Source organism: Monodon monoceros, unplaced genomic scaffold, assembly GCF_005190385.1.
Source record: "Monodon monoceros isolate NGI ecotype Baffin Bay Population unplaced genomic scaffold, NGI_Narwhal_1 Super_Scaffold_12, whole genome shotgun sequence".
NCBI classification, from domain to species: Eukaryota; Metazoa; Chordata; class Mammalia; order Artiodactyla; family Monodontidae; genus Monodon; species Monodon monoceros.
In genome coordinates this window covers 134,968,234-134,985,069 of record NW_021703768.1, presented here as the reverse complement: position 1 = coordinate 134,985,069, position 16,836 = coordinate 134,968,234, and positions in this window count along the sequence as shown.

Here is a 16,836-nt window from a genome sequence, read left to right as displayed (position 1 = left end):
TCACTCCTGGCCATAATGACTCTTTCAAGAATGAAATGGTGATAATAATATTGATAACTACCTTGAAGGGTGGTTTTGAGGATTAAATAACACATATCAAGGGCTTAGGATAGTGTCTGATATATGGTAAGGACCCAAAAAGTGTTAGCATTTATTGGTACTGTTCTTATTCTGTTTGTTATTATAATTATAACGCCACTCTAAAGCTAGATAGGTAAAATCCCCACCTGCCATTGAAGAAAAGGAAAATCTGGGCCTGAATTACCTCAGAGATTAGGACAGCTGTTAGTCAGTCAGCAAGGTTTCTGGGGAGCACGTCCTCTGTACTAGGTGTTGTTTACAACCTAGGAAGATTTAAAAGCTTGAGGAGCTTATGTTCTGGTTATAGAGGCAAGACTTACACTTGGAAAACAAGCAGGGAGCCTTTTGCCTCCTAACCTTTGCACATACGCTTCCCTCTGTCTGCAACACAATTTATCATTACCTCACCCCCTTCCCACTGACAACGATTAGGAACGTGAGGCACAATTATAGACAGCAAGACGTGAAGAGAAGTCTGATAGGAACCCTTGCAGACCAAAGCAAGATACAGGAGAGGCACTCCCTTATCTGCCCCTGGACATTGTCACCTGCATACGGTACCTAGAATTGGGGCTGCCATCTGGGGGCCATGAGGGGAGCCACCTAAAAGAACAGGCTGACAGACCAAGGATGACAGTGTGGAAAGATGAAAAGAACCTGTGCCCCTAACAATGTTGGTGAGTTGCTGAATTAGCCAACCCTGGCACTGCCCTCCCTCTGGCCTTCTTGTGATAGGATAAGCTGCATTTCTTCTAACCTAAGAGGCCATCAGTTGTAAGATGAACCACTGCATTGTGTCCAACTAGAAAGAAAAAAATGCTGCCAAGTAGGGCTTCCCTGGTGGCGCAGTGGTTGAGAGTCCGCCCGCCAATGCAGGGGACACGGGTTCGTGCCCCAGTCTGGGAAGATCCCACATGCCGTGGAGCGGCTAGGCCCATGAGCCATGGTCGCTGAGCCTGCGCGTCCGGAGCCTATGCTCCGCAATGGGAGAGCCCACAACAGTGAGAGGCCCATGTACCGCAAAAAAAAAAAAAAAGAAAATGCTGCCAAATAAACTATGACACTATACTCTGATCATTTAGAATTTTTATATTATACTTGGTGAAAGAGTGCATTTAGACTTACTTATTCCTAGATTTTTTCTACCACTTATCACTCTTATACATTGATTAAATATATATATGAAGTAAATTAGTCAAGGTATTCCTAAATCTGCTTTACACTTAACGTCTAATCTCTCCTGAATCACTTCTGCATTGAGTCATCAATGTTCAAGTTTTTCCATATATGATTATCCTGTTCCATCAAGAGCTTTGGTGATACAGTGTTTCTAAAGAGGGTCCCTCTCTGTAATCTTTTAGTTTGGTTTCTGTTACTTGCAGCCAAAAGCAGCCCTTCTGATTCACTAAGGTCACCAGTATCATAGGTGGCAGAGCTCAGGTTCGAACCCAGTCATTCTGACTCCGGAATGACTACTCATCACTGTGCTGAACAACTTTTGTTTCAGCCAAAGTGACAGATCTGATTTATTGATAGCAACTCCCTGGAGCGTTGTGTTGAGAGGGATTCTGAGGCCATGATCTATTATCTACGACTGCCATGGAACCCTGTATGGTGAGTTGTATTGTATAAGCCACATATTTACCTTTCCGAGATAATTATCTCAACTCTCAACTTTTATTCAAAGCCATGATTCCTTCAGCTGAAATAGGACAAGCTTCAGCCTAAACACCTCAGGACTAATAGGCCGGACTGCCACAAAGGGCCATGCAGGTTGCGTATTATGCAGCTCCAAAGAATGCTTATTCACACATTCACTATGGTGTAAACGGCAGCCCCTGGTTTTGTGCAGTATACAACCTGCACAATTGTACCTGGAAGCTATTCATTTAAACACCATGAATACGACCTTCACAGCTGATTGCAATCATTTACTCTGGAATTTTATACCCAATAAAAAGGTCAAGTTATTTTTATGGCTAATTAAATTTCTCCTGTTTAAAATTAAGTTCTCTTCCTGAATGACACAGACTTAAGAATAATACAAAGCAGGGCTTCCCTGGTGGCGCAGTGGTTGAGAGTCCGCCTGCCGATGCAGGGGACATGGGTTCATACCCCGGTCCGGGAAGATCCCACACGCCGCGGAGCGGCTGGGCCCGTGAGCCATGGCCGCTGAGGCTGTGCATCCGGAGCCTGTGCTCCGCAACGGGAGAGTCCACAGCAGTGAGAGGCCCGCGTACCGCAAAAAAAAAGAGAATAATACAAAGCATTTAGTCTGGCTCTGTAGGGGCTCAATATTCATCAAATATAAGTGAATCATTAAAAATCCTTCATATATTTGAAGGCGATAATTATAAGTCTCCTGTTCTCATTAGCTTCTCCAAGCTAAACAAACCCAATTTACTTAACAAGCTATTATCATGTGCCAGGAACTATGCTCAGCACTTTAGCTCATGATGTCATTTCATCCTCACTGTAACCCTCTGAGGTAGATATGTCATTACTCCCATTTTACAGATGAAGACTGTAGTGACTGGGAATGCAGGTGCTGAAGTTATACTACCTGGACCCATGTGACCTTGGGTAAGTCACCTAGTCCCTCTGTGTTCCAGTTCCCTCACTATGAAATGGAGATAATAGCAATGCCTACTTCATAGGATTGCCTCAATATTTACAGAATTTAGCATTATGTCTCACCATCAGTAAATAACCAACATTATTTTGCTGCTGTTGTTATACATATTTCCAACATCCCAGTAAAGGAAGGGACTGAGCAAGAAATTGAACTCCAGGATGCCTCCCCCAATCCCTTACATTTCTAACTCTATCACAGATTTGAAAAGGACCTTGAGGCTGTGTCATCACCTCCTCATTTTGCAGACAAGGGACTTGAGGTCCATCGTGGATCATTATCATCCACTTTGCTAACTGGGAGAATCTGACTCTCAGTATAGTCACTCCTCTCTGCCACCTGCTACCTATCTTAACGCTTTGAACCTGATCTCAAGGGCCAAGTTTTTAGCCTCCCATTGTGATAACCGGAGAAATTTTTGAGAAAAAATTGTCCAACTCATAAGGGATCACTTGGAGTCATGTTCTGTTTCATGGCACTGAGAGAGATCATCCTTCCACCACGCCAGGCTGGTCAAGGTTCCAGGGAGTTCCCAGGGCCTGGCACCTCCATGCAGACCTGGTACCTTACCCAGCGCAGGAGCCAGCACATACTTGGACACTGCAGAGACCCACAATAATTACAGTGCACCACTCATTTGCCCCGGGGACTTCTTGTATGAATTAGCATCTCCTATTAAAAATGAAATCCCTGGTGGCGCAGTGGTTAAGAATCCACCTGCCAATGCTGGGGACGTGGGTTCGAGCTCCGGTCCAGGAAGATCCCACATGCCGCGGAGCTACTAAGTCCAGGCACTACAACTACTGAGCCTGTGCTCTAGAGCCCGCGAGCCACAACTACTGAAGCCCATGTGCCTAGAGCCTGTGCTCCACAACAAGAGAAGCCACCGCAATGAGAAGCCCATGCACCATAATGAAGAGTAGCCCCCGCTCTCTGCAACTAAAGCACACGAGCAGCAACAGAGACCCAACGCAGCCAAAAATAAATGAAATTTAAAAAAAAAAAAAAAAGAAATCCAAGATAATAAATTGTCCTTAAGGGCGCAGATGTCTTTAATCATGGTTTTATCTTCTCCCCCAGGCCCAGTGACTTCTAATGAGTTCCAGCTCACATCCTGGATGAATTATCGTTGGAGGAGTGTGTGCACTCAGTGAAAATAAACCAGCAGTGAGACTTGTGTTTACTCTTTAATTCACTCTATCCAAAAATAGTTTCCTTTTTAAAGAACATTTTTCAAATAGAGACGTGAATACTCATTAACCCTTTGCGCTTTGTACCAAAAAAGAAAGGGAGAGACACATATACCAACTGTTGGATTTATGACTATTGATTGATGGAGTAATGTGAACTTGAAACATCTGGGACTTTGACAAGTTTCTTCACATCCCGGGCCTTGTTTTACTCATCTACAGAATGAGGACAATAATGGCTACCTTTTACAGATCTTGTGAGGATGCATGCAAGTAAACTATCAAGTTCGTTATATAAAGTAAATGTTAGGTTTTGGCAAAAGCTATTATTTTATAATGCTATGCAAAGTTGCATATACATTAAATTTGGGAAGTCCATCCTGCTTTCCCATTGATTTACATAATTTCAGAGGTACTTCATCTTTTTTCTTCATTCCTCCTGGATCTATAGCAGACAACGCCTCCTAACTATTTTTCTGCTTCCCTCTGCCTTCCATCAATAGTCATGATCTATAAGCAAATTCCTAAATGCCTAGGGAGCAACTGCTCAAAGGAATCACAGGTTGAAGCAAAGCAGTTGCCTATAAAGTGCATAATCAGCTCTTAATTGATCTGGTTTGTAAATTGGTATATTGAGTTTCTGTAAGTTGAACACACACCATGGAGGTCACCCCATTTCAATGTCCTCGGCACCCTCATTTGGTGCAAAAGAAATTAACTGTAATTGCTTATACTCCCAGGAAGGGAGTAGGTTTTTTTGGTTTTGTTGTTTTTTCCATAATTCCTTCCTCTTCCTGCCTCTGGAAGAGGCAAGGGCCTTAGGGCAGGGTCATTGCTAGCTGTTGTGGTGAGGAGTGGTTTTGTATGTGAGTGTGTGAATCTAAGAGTGGGTGTTGGAGAAGGGAGCCGAACTTCTGAGTTGGAGCCTGGGTCTGAGTAAAGATGGAGCCCCTGACAGGAAGAGCCCCTTGTTCAAAATAGCCACCACCTCTCTCACCAGCACCTCCTGCCCCTTCCCTTGTGCCCTCCTCACTGGGCCACCTTGATCCTACCTGGAAGGAACCAGAAGCCAGAGGGACTCTAGTCAAAGGCATCATGTCTTCCCCCTCAGCTTTGAAGGGTGAGTCATCCTCTCATTTCTCCATTGATGAAAAGATGAATATGAAATACATGTTCCCTCCGGGAAACCATGCAGTGAACAAATGAAGCCTCAGCCATTATTCATGGGTTTAATATCTACTGGGTCCTGGCAGGCACTTCAGATTACGAGGAGGCTCTCTGAGAGGAAAGCCAAGAGTAGAAGACTAGAAAAGGAAATATTTGAGGATGTTTTTACCTAAATTCCTCTTGTGGATATAAACTTCTCAATCACAGTTTTGGAACCACTCTTCCTGCAAATGGTGAATAAAACTCTTAATCTTTCCACTTTAAGATAACACCAACACTTCTCTGGCCAAAGCCCGTCTCTTTGGGGTAATTTATTCCACTGAATTGAAAGTTCTCCCCTCTCTCTCTCCTTCTTGTCTCCCTTGAGGGGGAAGCTAAATTCCCAGGAGGATTTTTCCCACCCTCCTGGCCTCATGGGAAGGTCATCTGTTCCAGATAAAGCCTGTCATCCTGGCAGGTCCAGGTACCACCCAACATCATGGCTGGCCTCCACTGAGATTCTTCATCACTCTGGGCTTGGGTGTTGGCTTCTCCCTTGTCACACCCACTTCTAAAGTGTTCACAGCTGATGTAATAGTGGCACAGTACATGCAGGTTGTTCTCCGTGTGACTCAGCATCTCCTTGGCTCTGTTGATCCTGAGGCCCCAACTATGGCTCATCCATACAAAGACTCTGCCATGACATCACCTCAAACCACATCACAGTGACCCCATGGCCGGCATCTAGCTCTGACTTTTTAACTTCCTCTCCCCTATCAAGGGACATGGGGACATTTTTAGATCTCATCTACCTACTCTGGGCTTGAAAGAGACTCAGAGGCAAGGTGTGGGAGAGATATCTCAGGCCTCTGCCACCCAAAAATGCTGCCATTTCTGCTCTACTGAAGTCACCCCATGTTGGCAAAGGGCACCCCACCAACAAGTGGTCTCTTCCCAGAATTTCAGACCCTGACTTTAGATTTCCAACACTCTCCCTTCCCTCGTGGATTCAACAGGAAGCAGGAGGTAGGGGGTGGGGTGGAGGAGATAAAGGTTAGTTATTCTACCTTCCACCTGTCTCAGAGTATTGATGTAAATCCTCAGAGGAGAAAAATTAGGTATGGCATTAAGCACAGGGCTTGGCACAGAGAAAGTGCTCTATCAGTCTTTCTTACAAAGATGAAGATACCCCCATTAGCTAGCACAATCTAATCAAACATTGAGTCAGTTACTTAACTGATTTAATATCTCTGTGTTCTTGTCACCCATACCAGCACAGTACTTTATACATAATAAGGGCTCAGAAGTCATTTGCTGAATTCATTCATTTTGAGGGATGAAATCTAATCTGCTTAAAGACAAATCCTTTCCTTTCCACTGGACTGGGAGAAAAGGGGGTACTGATTGCTCATTTGGGGACCAGGGACATGAGCTGGTGAAAAAAGGGGAAAGTATGTATGGGGCTTTCCCACCCACAGTAGTCCTACTTCATGTCCTTCTCTCTTAATTATTTGTCAGGGCTCCCCTTGAAAGCAAGGGGCTGAGTCGAGATTAGGAAATGGTTTTGAAATTGATGGGCTCAGGGAAGTCCCCTTGAGTGAAAACCTAAAGAAAGTGAGTACTGCTGAGCAAAGGAGCTCATCTTGACTCAGGATGGGAAGAAGTTGTGGGAAGGGACACAGGATCAAGCGGTTCAAACTCAGCATGGTGCCTAGCACACAGCAGGCACTCAGTTGAATGAATGAATAAATGAATGAGTGAATACTTGATTCCATATTGGCATTCTAAACCTTGCTTTTTATCCCGCTCTTTTTCAGAGAGTGACCACAATCCGTGTTTACTAGACCACATCTTGTCCATCTCCACTCTGAAAACCAATGTGGACAAAATAGCAAATGACCCAAAGAATGTGATTCATTATTGCACATATGTGGATAAATCTCTGGAGTACCATATCCCCAGCCATACTAGCAACCTCACAATACCCTACAGTCTATTCAACATGAGCATCTACTATGTGTAAGAACCAGTAATGAAAGCTTTGAGGCAGGGATGCAGGAATAAAACATAATTTCTGCCCTCAAGAAATTTATAATCTTATTGAGAGAAAAAATAAACACAGAGATATAAATTTAGTCATACCAGGAAACATATGTTAAATTACATTTGAGTAATATAGTAAGTTTCATGCTACAGGTTTTCAAAAGAGCAGGTGATGCCTTTGAGGACCAGAGAGATGAGGGAAGACTTTGTCTAGGAGCTGAGATTGCCTCATTATGAGGCATGAGTCAGATTCACACGAGCGGGGGCGGGGGGAGTCCCAGGACAGTGGGGAGCCTAAGTCTCCAATGGCCACTTTGCTGGGGGATCCTCCTTGGGGAAGACATTGGAAAGAGTCTCAGTTGGTAATGATAGTTACACGTCAGGCAATGGGCCAAGAGTTTGACATTTCTCAGGGAATCCTCTCAATAATCCCCAAGAGAGTGTGGCAGATATGCTGGGGTCTCCCCCTCTTGCTTCCTCACAGGACCTCAGTTTCGTTTGAGGCAACAACACGTCCAGTTAAAATACTGATATCCCAGATTCCTTTGCAGGTAGCGTTGGTCATCCCAGCATAGCTGTGGCCAATGAAGGGTAAGATGGAGTCACTAAGTAGGGCTCTCCAGAAAGCTCTCCAAAGTGGGACAGACAAAGATGGCCTCTTACCACTTTGCCTGGAACTGGAGTAGCTACCTTGTGGCCCTGGATGCTGGGGCAGCAAGACCCTGGATCCTTGATGAGTCCCTTGAGCACTGGTGCCAACTCCAGATTGCCCACCTCTGAACCACTTTTTCCATGAGAAATGTAAGTTTTTGTTTTGTTTTGTTTTTTGTTTTTGTTTTTTTGCAGTACATGGGCCTCTCACTGTTGTGGCCTCTCCCGTTGCGGAGCACAGGCTCCGGACGCACAGGCTCAGCGGCCATGGCTCACGGGCCCAGCCGCTCCGCAGCATGTGGGATCCTCTTGGACTGGGGCACGAACCCGTGTCCCCTGCATCAGCAGGCAGACTCTCAACCACTGTGCCACCAGGGAAGCCCGAGAAATGTAAGTTTTTATTCAGTTAAGTCACTGTCATCTGACCTTTGTTATTTGCAGCAGAACACAATCTTAGCACATACAGAGAGGTGATATTAATATCCTGTTACAGACGAGGAAACCAGCCTCGGAGAGTGTCACTACTCTTAAGTAGTAAATCCCACAATCAAATCCAGACGGATACAGAACAAGGCTGGCTGACTCCAAAAACTACACTGAGAGTGTATGAAAATACTGCAGAATCACATAAAAAATAAGTTAAAAAAAGAAAGCAAACTTCAGCAACTTTTTAACCTCTCAAGTAGCCCTTATCACCGTCTACCTTTTATTAGATCCTGGTATGTGTCTCTCTCTCCCCTTGCACATCACTGTGGAATGTCCTGGAAGGCAGGACCAGGACATAACATGCTGAGAGCACCCCCTCTCTCCCGTGCCCTCAATGCTTGGCTCAGGCTAACTAGGCACCCCAAAAGGCTGGTTGGCTTGAGTTTAAAACAATCACTCAGGATAATAACTGTTCCTGAGAAAGCCCATACCTTTGTGCACAGACGTGTATGGTTGTGCTGGTGTGTACTTGAGGGACACGTGTCTGCCTGTCTGAGAGGGAGGGCCAGAGGAGGAAATATTTTATTGCTGTCAAAACCCATCCTCCCCCGTCTTGAATCCTGCAGCCCTGCAGTGACAGCACTGATGATTATATTAGTGATAACTAAACTTTTGTGCACAACCTGAAAATTTAATTTCCTTGTGGAAAGCTATAGAGAACTAAGCTTATTTAGAGCCAAGAACCCATGAACTTCGCAGAAAAAGAAGAGGAAATACCAGAAACAGCCATTGGCCTCTAGATTTTCTTGAAAAATTAAAAGGCACCAGCTCATTTTTTTAATGCCTCCTTTAGAAATAGCTCTAGATCCTTTTTTTCTCTGTACCTACCCTACAGCAGAGTGGGTGGGAAGATACAAGTAACCCTTGAGAAATGTCTAATTCATTCCAATTTATTCCATGATTGTGATTTTTTTTCTCCATTGTTTAAAGAAGTATAACTCCATCAATTATTTTTTCTCAAGTTGCTTGGATGGTCAAGACCCTGATAATATTTACTGAGTGTTCACCATGTTCCAGGCACATGCTTTTGCATGCTTTAACTCATTGAATCCTCCCATTTTAAAGATTAAGAAACTGAGGCACAGAGAAGACAAGTAACTTGCCTAGAGTCACACAGCTAAGAAGCGGCAGAGCTGGGATTCAAATCAAGCAGTACAGCTACAAAGTTCAAGACCTTAACCACATCACCATATGGCCTGGTGAGTCTGGAATCCTCCTCCTGGTGTTCAAGTGTATCAGTTTTTGAATGCATGCAACAAACACTACCTCTGATCAACTTAAGAAAAAAAAAGGTAGAAGGCAAGGAGAGGGGTACATTTCCCATCGCCGGTGGATTTGAGAGGCTGATTCCCAGAGACAGTCTGATCATCTCAGCCTGGGTCACAGCTTATTCCTCAACTAGGGTTGAGGTAAGCATCCCTAGTCTGCTTCCAAGGAAATGGAGGGGATGCTACCAGATCAAGGTGGTGTGGATACAGGGTGGGAGAAGATGACTCAGGTATAAGCTCTCATGCCTCTCAGGAAGGAACAGGTCTTGATAAATTTAATGAATCTGGGGTTGAATCCTAACATAAACTTGGCACCATGGGATTTTCTAGGTGCCCCATCCTTAGAATTCATCCATTCACACAGTTGCACAGATATTCACTCACCAGATAGTTCCTTTTATGTGCAATCATTGTGCTGGGAGATTCACTGTTCCCAAAGACATTTATGGCCCGTGAGAGGACATCAGACATATCCACCCACTCATTTCCCAAGCTCTGTTGCACACCATTGCAAAGCAGGCACAGTGGTAGGCACTGGAAATAGGGCAATGAACAAGTTGGACACAATCCTTACCATATGCTTAATCTCCCAATAGATACAATAAATTAGAATGAGCATTATGATGGGGAAATGCAGTCACTCCGCTGGAGTGGCAAACAGCGGAGGTACCTAGTTTGGGACGTGCTGGATATTTTCCATTTGCCACTCCCAGATCCATTTTCAATCTCTCTCCATCGTTTGTGCCCTCGGGAGGCTGACATGTATGGATTGTTTCAACAGGATCTCTTGTCCTCTACCTTCCAGTTAGATTCAGCCAATCAAGGCACTGGCAGGAGATTGGAGAGGAGGAGAGAATGAGGGCGAGATATTTACTTTCCCAGCTCCTTCCCTGGTGGGCTAGCTGCCTCCCTCTACCTGAGGTCGCAGGTCCTGCCAGGCAACCTCTACACAATCCCTACAACTCCCACCACTTTCTCCTGGCCCCAAAAGCTGCTCCCACCCCTGCCTATTCAAGTCCAACAGAGGTAAGGCTGCCAGCTCTTGCTAGCTCCAAGGAGGCATCAACTTCCCTGGTGGAGTCCCTTAACTCTGCCCTTACCTTTGGAAAAGCACCCTTCATTTACCTTGTTTGAGTGAAGGGAACATCGTTTCCTATAGGGGATCAAGTAAGGTTTACTGAAGAAGTGACATTTAAGCTGATACATCCCATTTTAAGCAACACCACCAGACAATGATGCATTAGGTGACCTGTAGAGTGACTGGCCCCAAAAGAAACTACCACGTTGATCCTGCTAAAGAACTTTTATCCTGAGATTTATTAATTCAGTATTTTAAATGATGTGTTAAATTTGGGAGATTTGCCAAAGAAATACCCTAACATGAACGTGATGAACCTCTATAATGTGTATTTTGGGGTGATCTGCCCAACCTTCACAGCCAATTGTGTGAAGACATGCATGTACAGGTGAGCCTGCCTCCTGCAACAGCTGACTGAAGCAAAAACAGGCAGACACCTGGCCCAGACTGGACCGATAAGTTTCTTTCTCTCTGGGGGCTAGGACTCAAGAATGTTGATTTTTCTCTGTGACTGCTTCTGAGGATAACTGGAGGCATCCTTGCAGTCACAGCACACAACTCTACAAGTGGTTCACTAAACAATAAACAACTCTAGAGGGGACATTTACATTTGTGGTCCTCCCTTATTTGTGTGTTTTTAAGACACTCCTCAGTAGATGGTTTCTGTGAAACGGCAGCTTTTCTAATTGGTACAAAAGCACCATTTGAGCTAGAGGCAGCGCTGGGGAGCCACATGTCATATGCCCACCACAGCCATGAAAGACATTCCTGAGAGAGAGGAGTCAAGTAGACAGTCCTCCACTCTCACCACTATTACTCAACATAGTTTTGGAAGTTTTAGCCACAGCAATCAGAGAAGAAAAAGAAATAAAAGGGATCCAAATCTGAAAAGAAGAAGTAAAGCTGTCACTGTTTGCAGATGACATGATACTATACATAAAGAATCCTAAGGATGCTACCAGAAAACTGTTAGAGCTAATCAGTGAATATGGTAAAGTAGCAGGATACAAAATTAATGTACAGAAATATCTTGCATTCCTAAGTGGTGCTGGGAAAAGGGGACAGCTACATGGAAAAGAATGAAATTAGAACACTCCCTAACACCATACACAAAAATAAACTCAAAATGGATTAAAGACCTAAATGTAAGGCCAGTCACTATCAAACGCTTAGAGGAAAATATAGGCAGAACACTCTATGACATCAATCACAGCAAGATCCTTTTTGACCCACCTCCTAGAGAAATGGAAATAAAAACAAAAATAAACAAATGGGACCTAAGGAAACTTAAAAGCTTTTGCACAGCAGAGAAAACCATAAACAAGACCAAAAGACAACCCTTAGAATGGGAGAAAATATTTGCAAATGAAGCAATTGACAAAGGATTAATCTCCAAAATTTACAAGCAGCTCATGCAGGTCAATATCAAAAAAAAAAAAAACCCCATCCAAAAATGGGCAGAAGACTTAAATAGACATTTCTCCAAAGAAGACATACAGACTGCCAACAAACACATGAAAGGATGCTCAATATCACTAATCATTAGAGAAATGCAAATCAAAACTACAATGAGGTATCACCTCACACCTGTCAGAATGGCCATCAACAAAAAATCTACAAACAATAAATGCTGGAGAGGGTGAGGAGAAAAGGGAACCCTCTTGCACTGTTGGTGGGAATGTAAATTGATACAGCCACTATGGAGATCAGTATGGAGGTTCTTTAAAAAACTACAAATAGAACTACCATACTACCCAGCAATCCCACTACTGGGCATATACCCTGAGAAAACCATAATTCAAAAAGAGTCATGTACCACAATGTTCACTGCAGCTCTATTTACAATAGCCAGGACATGGAAGCAACCTAAGTGTCCATCGACAGATGAATGGATAAAGAAGATGTGGCATATATATACAATGGAATATTACGCAGCCATAAAAAGAAATGAAATTGAGTTATTTGTAGTGAGGTGGATGGACGTAGAGACTGTCATACAGAGTGAAGTCAGAAAGAGAAAAATAAATACCATATGCTAACACATATATATAGAATCTAAAAAAAAAAAAGGGTTCAGAAGAACCTAGGGACAGGAATAAAGACACAGACGTAGAGAAGGGACATGAGGACATGGGGAGGGGGAAGGGTAAACTGGGACGAAGTGAGAGAGTGGTATGGACATATATACACTACCAAACATAAAATAGATAGCTAGTGGGAAGCAGCCGCATAGCACAGGGAGATCAGCTCGGTGCTTTGTGATCACCTAGAGGGGTGGGATAGGGTGGGTGGGAGGGAGGGAGATGCAAGAGGAAAGAGATATGGGGATATATGTATATGTGTAGCTGATTCACTTTGTTATAAAGCAGAAAGTAACACACCATTGTAAAGCAATTACACTTCAATAAAGATGTTAAAAAAAAAAAAATGTAGACATTCCGAGAGGGGCAGAGATGAGAGACCACGGCACCCAACACAGTGACAACGGTGAGAGCGCCTTCCTCCAAGCTTCCGATGCTGCCCTGCTCCTGATCCCCGTCCTTTGTGACAAATTTCTACCCTGCCCTCCCTAAACTTCACTCTTACCATAAACTCCCCTAATGTGCTCAGACTGGCTTGACCAAGTTTGTATAACCTGTGAAGTGGGATTACATTTCTAAAACATGCACCGATGTGCTTTTTCATTCTGGCATTTCCTTATACCCCTGTGCCCCTCTCCTTTTTTATTCAGCCCGGCAGTCTGCATTCCTTCCCTCAAGGGAGCGAAGGCATAAAAGAAAGCAGAGGAAAAGAGAAAAGTTAATGACTAACTTCGAGCTTCAAAAGCCTAGGCACAGGCAAATAAGGGCTTGTGCACAGACAATATATTTGAGAGAATATAAGTAAGGGTGAAGCTACCTCTTCCCAGAATAGAAAGGTGTCCCTAGACTAGGGACTGAGGTGGGGGAAGAATGGGGACCAATTAGGACATAACTTGCAGGATCCAAGGACAAGGTGGAAAAGCATCTGGGGGTGGCTCAGCCTCCACTTGAGTCAGCACTGTCTTTTGATACTGCACAGGAGTTTCGCAGAGAGCTGCAGACATACCAGAGTCCATCTGCCGTGTGCCATATGTCACCTGAGCAAAGGCACCTGGTGGATATCCCCTCACAGGACTTGGCATCTCACCACCAACTGCAAAAGTGGTGCCCACTGGGCTCTGGGACTGGGTTCCATCCACTCTGACCCACCCACCCACTGTGGGGTCCAGAGACAACCACCCAGTGACCATATGAGCAAGCACCATACACAGTGTTGCTAGACTAGTAGGATCAAGCAATGTGGCCACTTAGAGAATTTGTAGTTCAGCAAGAAATTAGACATGACAAAAATATCATTTCATCCTTGTGGGCAAGCTGGAAAAATGTGGGTTAGATGGCAGTACATTTAGAGAGCCAGGGAGCCATCTAAACAACCAAAATTCTAGACGCCTGACTAATTATGCCTCCTAGAACACTGTCTCTGTCCTATTCAAGAGACAGTTGATCAAATTTGAGGCCATATCCAGACTCAGCAGGAAAAAGACTCGTGATCAACTGCAATGCCAGCCAGGGGCTTGGACGTGGGATGTGGCACAAGCTCCCAGTGTTTGCCTTCTCCACACTCTACCACTCATGACATCCATGCCACACCTCCTTCCTTCCTACCTGTGGACTGCCCAGAAGTCAGTCCATGGCTTACTTTCTTGGCTGCAAGTAACAGCAAGCCACTCAAACTAACTTAAGAGAAAAGGGAGGGTATATTAGAAGCATAGAGGGTATCCCCAGGTACCCAGGAAGGAGGAGCTCATCTGGGTTCTTTCTCAAGCAGGAGACGCCAACAAGCAAAACCTAACAAACTGCACAATGCTGTCATCAAATTTGTTAAATCTCCAACTGCACCCATCCTAGATGGGTAGGAAAGCAGCTTGAGGCTAGCACCTGTGGTAAGAACACTTAGGATTTGACTCAGGATGAGTCAACCGTGTGATCTGACTGCCAAAAAAACCCAGTGAAATCTTGGGCTGCACTAACAGAAGAGGAGGTGATGGTGCTGCCTTCAGTTCAGGAATCGTGTATTCAAGGCACAGTGAACGGAGAAGAGTGGCCAAGATGGACTCAAAGATTAGGCTCTCTGGGAAATGGTGGGAGTACCTGGGATACTGCTATCTGGCCTCCTTTTGGGGGATTGGTGGGAATTTCCAGGACTTGGGCTCACCAGTGTGGAGTCTGGAGTTAGACTACCTGATTGAAACCCCAATTCAGCCACTTCCTAGCTTTCCCCTACCTGCTAGTAATGTCCTAAACACTTCACATGAAATATCTAAATTAATCCTCACCACAACCCTCTAAAGGAGTGCCATCTTTATCCCTGTTTTACAGATGAAAAAACTGAGGCACAGAGAAGTTAAGTAGCTTGCCTAAGGTCACACAGCTAGCAAGTTGAAGAACTAGGCTTTGAAGGCAAGGAGAATATACTTTCTTTGCTCTGCCCCCAACCAACTGTATGTTCTTGAATCTTGTCACCTCCCCTTATTGTGCCTCAGTTTGCCCAGCTAGAGTATGGAGTAAATAATCCCTGTCCTACTCCATCCTGGAGGCATATGATGTGGCTGAAATGAGATTATTGATATGGAAGTGTTGGGGAAAGTTTAAAATGATGTAACAAAGGACGTCTTATTACCTTAGCCTACAGAGGGCTCGCAGGGAAGAGATGAGGGATGAACGCCCCTTCCTAAGCTGCCACATACAGGGCTTTCATCCTGGTTGTCCCTCATTTGCACAGTCCAAACCTTCTGGTCTCAGATGATCCAATTAGCCTTTATTGCCACTCATTAACTCCCAAACAGCCAATAGGAGTTGATACACTTTTTGGACACACTCAAAGGTCTGGGGCCTGGAAGAGCTGGGGCTCTACCTCTGAGGGGTCTCCCCACATGCTCTCTCCAGCATGGCGGCCACAGGGTAACCACACAACTTACATGTTGGCTCATGGCTCCCTGGGCATGTGTCTCAAGACAGAGTGAGAGAGCTAGGCAGACACTTTTATGACCTAGCCTCAGAAGTCACCTAGCATCACTTCCATCATACCCTGTTGGCCAAGGTGATTACCAAGGTACATCCTGGTTCAAGCAGAGGCAATCTAAACCCAATGGTCAATGCAAAAGTGTCACCATCACACGAGAATAGGAGCCTATGGGATGGAATAGATATTGTCATGGCCATCTCTGGGCAGTACCATCTGCCACGGACACTTACTATGTTCCAAGCATGGAGCTAATTATGCCTCATTATCCTTAAACTCACTCCAAAGTCCTGTTCCAGTGGGAGCTATTTTCTCATTTTACAAAAGAAGGAAGACTGAGATACAGAGAGGTAAGCAACTTGCCCAAGTCATATGCCAGCCCGTGGGAGAGAGCTAGGAATGAGCCCCGGGTGTGTTTGTGAGGCCAGGGAAACAGGGGAGGCAAAGATCTGCCTTCCACGAATGAACACACTGGGCAGCAGCCATGTGACAAGGTGGGAGGCTTGACATCAGCCTGCTGGGCTATCATCCAGGCCCCTCTACTTCAAACCACACAACCTCGCACAAGCTCCTTCCCTCTCCGAGCTTCCGTGTGTTCGTTAGCAAAATGGGCACAACTACAGTGTCCAGCTGTGAGGATGAATTGACATGGCACAGGTAAAATGCTTTGCACATCGGCTGGCATCCAATGAGGACTCTATACATGTCAGCTGTTACTATTTTAAAAGCAGTCCAAGAAAGACATCTTAAAAAGACAAATGTGCTATGACTACCAAAATTATGTTATGTACCCTCAAAGCCCAGCAAATGATTTTTGTTCACTGGCATCATTATTGACCCCGTGTAGACCAGACACTGCATCTCACTGGCCTGGGAGTCACACCGCTGCCCTCCCGCCCCTCTGATAAACAAGGCAGGTGGTTCTCCAAGAGCCACTTGGAGCCCTTCCCAGCAGGGGGACCTGGGCTGACTCAGCTAAGAGGGCGTCCAGTGACTCATTAAGTCTCAAGAGCTGATTCCTCTCAGGCCTCAGGAAGGGAGCTAACACCCAGGAGACCCAAGGATCTCTCCTTACCCCAGGCCCCCAGTGACTCCTCAGACAGGAGAACATGGGCATGAAAATTAGCAGGGTTTCCATATCAGCAGAGCATTAGTTATTCTGGGCACACACACCTCCAGCTTTAACAAGAAGAGTTTTCAGCTCACTTCCGAATATTC